Source organism: Tachyglossus aculeatus, chromosome 12 (assembly GCF_015852505.1).
Source record: "Tachyglossus aculeatus isolate mTacAcu1 chromosome 12, mTacAcu1.pri, whole genome shotgun sequence".
Classification (NCBI taxonomy): domain Eukaryota; kingdom Metazoa; phylum Chordata; class Mammalia; order Monotremata; family Tachyglossidae; genus Tachyglossus; species Tachyglossus aculeatus.
The window spans coordinates 35,251,890-35,254,533 of NC_052077.1; the positions used below are offsets into that span (position 1 = coordinate 35,251,890).

Consider the following 2,644-nt stretch of genomic DNA (forward strand, 5'->3'; position numbering starts at 1 on the left):
TGAGTTGATGTTATTAAGACTCTGAAGGCAAGGAGTTATGAAAATTAGCCTCAACCTCCAAAATCATTCATTAAAAAGTGGTGGCCCTGTTTGCCTTGGAAAATCATGAGTAAAGTATTGCCCAAGAACCAGTCTTAGGAATAATAATGATGGTATTTGTTAAGCACTTACTATGTGCAAAGCACTGTTCTAAGCACTGGAGAGGTTATAAAGTGATCAGGTTGTCCCATGGGGGGCTCACAGTTTTAATCCCCATTTTACAGATGAGGTAACTGAGGCCCAGAGAAGTTAAATGACTTGCCCAAAGTCACACAGCTGACAGTTGGCAGAGCCGGGATTTGAACCCATGACCTCTGACTCCAAAGCCCAAGCTCTTTCCCCTGAGCCACGCTGGAACACATACATCATCACAATTGTCCTGTTTGCTGAAAGATTGTATTGTTGAAGAGTATCATTTAAATTTTATTATTAGTAATAACAATAGTGGTATTTGTTTAGCACTTTATGCTCAGCACTGAGGTATTATTATTATCAATCAATCAATTGTATTTATTGAGTGCTTACTGTGTGCAGAGCACTGTACTAAGCGCTTGGGAAGTACAAGTTGGCAACATACAGAGACAGTCCCTACCCAACAATGGGCTCACAGTTGTTAAGCACTTCCTATGTGGCAAGCACTGTTCTAAATGCTGAGGTTGCTGTTGTTGCTGCCTTATGCTGTTGAGTTGTGTCCTAGCCATAACGCCCCATCTCCATCTGCAGTCGTTCTGGTAGTGAAACCATAGAGCTTTCTTGGTAAAAATATGGAAGTGGTTTACCATTGACTCTTTCTGTGCACTAACCCTGAGTCTCTACTTTCGACTCTCTCCCATGCTGCTGCTGCCCAGTACGGGTACTTTTAGACTGTGAGCCCACTGTTGGGTAGGGACTGTCTCTATATGTTGCCAACTTGTACTTCCCAAGCGCTTAGTACAGTGCTCTACACAAAGTAAGTGCTCAATAAATATGATTGATGATGATACGGGTGAGTTTTGACTTATAGCAGATTGTCTTCCACTCGCTAACCACTGGCCAAGCTAGGAATGGAATGGGTAGCCCTCTGCCCATCTCTCCCTCCCACAGTCGAGACTGGTAGAGTACTGGAAACTCTCCAGGTGTGACCCTCAGAGGTGAAATGCTGAGGTAGATGCAATGTAATCAGATGAGACACAGTCCTTGTCCCATATAATAACGATGGTATTTGTGAAGCGCTTACTACGTGCCAAGCACTTTCCTAAGCATTGGGGTAGATACAAGGCAATCAGGTTGTCCCACATACGGCTCACAGTCTTCATTCCCATTTTACAGATGAGGGAACTGAGGCACAGAGAAGTGAAGTGACTTGCCCAAAGTCACACAGGGGACAAGTGGTGGAGCTGAGATTCGAACCCATGACCTCTGACTCCCAAGCCCGGGCTCTTTCCACTAAGCCACGCTGCTTCTCTGTGAGCCCATATGGGGCTTACTCTCTCAGTAGGAAGGAAAACAGGCATTAAATGTCCATTGTACAGAAGAGAAACCTTCTCCCACTCTAGACTGTAAACTTGCTGTGGTTAGGGAATGTGTCCATTACAGAAATACATCTGTTACATTGTTATAGTGTACTCTCTTAAGTACCACTTAGTACAGTGCTCTGGAGGCAGCAAGCGCTCAATAAATATTCATTCATTCATTCATTCAATTGTATTTATTGAGCGCTTACTGTGTGCAGACCACTGTACTAAGCGCTTGGGAAGTACAAATATGACTGGCTGGCCAAATGACTGAAACTGAGGCACCAAGAAGTTAGGGATTTGCCCACTGTCACACAGCAGGCACATCTCTTGATTCTATTTATTCTGATGACTTGACACCTGTCCACATGTTTTGTTTTGTTGTCTGTCTCCCCCTTCTAGACTGTGAGCCCGTTGTTGGGTAAGGACCGTCTCTATATGTTGCCAACTTGTACTTCCCAAGCACTTAGTACAGTGCTCTGCACACAGTAAGCGCTCAATAAATACGATTGAGTGAATGAATGAATGATTCCCAGTCCTGGGTCTTTTACCTCTAGGCCACCCTGCTTGCCAACTTCAAATACAAATGCAAGAACAAGAGACTGTTTATTACCATGATCACACAACACAAAACACACACAACACAAGCACTTAGTACAGTGTTCTAAACACAGCAAGCACTCAATAAATATGAATGAATGAATAAACCCTATAAACCCAAGGCTAAGGAGACATTATCAGTGTTTAAATACCGTTAAACCATTTATAAATCCTTTACACTATTGAAATTACAGTGCTCTTCGTCTGCGCCGAAACCTGGAGAGAATAAGGAGGGGGCACAGTTTGAAAGGAGGACTAATTACGCTTCTTTTTACACCCTGGCTTCAATGCTACTTCATTTGTGGTGAGTGCAAAGCTGGCTACAGACACTTGACTACCCTGAGGTGGGAATATCATAATCATCATCATCATCAATCGTATTTATTGAGCGCTTACTGTGTGCACAGTACTGTACTAAGTGCTTGGGAAGTACAAGTTGGCAACATATAGAGACAGTCCCTAACCAACAGTGGGCTCACAGTCTAAAAGGGGGAGACAGAGAACAAAACTAA

The 2,644-nt window shown here is 43.4% G+C and overlaps 1 non-coding gene across 1 annotated transcript; it reads right to left on the bottom strand.

Annotated features, from left to right (window-relative positions):
- Positions 1-1,034: 1,034 nt before the first annotated feature.
- Positions 1,035-1,172, bottom strand: LOC119936018. Its single transcript, XR_005453613.1, has one exon. It is a non-coding gene; the product is annotated as a small nucleolar RNA SNORA7 (small nucleolar RNA).
- Positions 1,173-2,644: the final 1,472 nt, after the last annotated feature.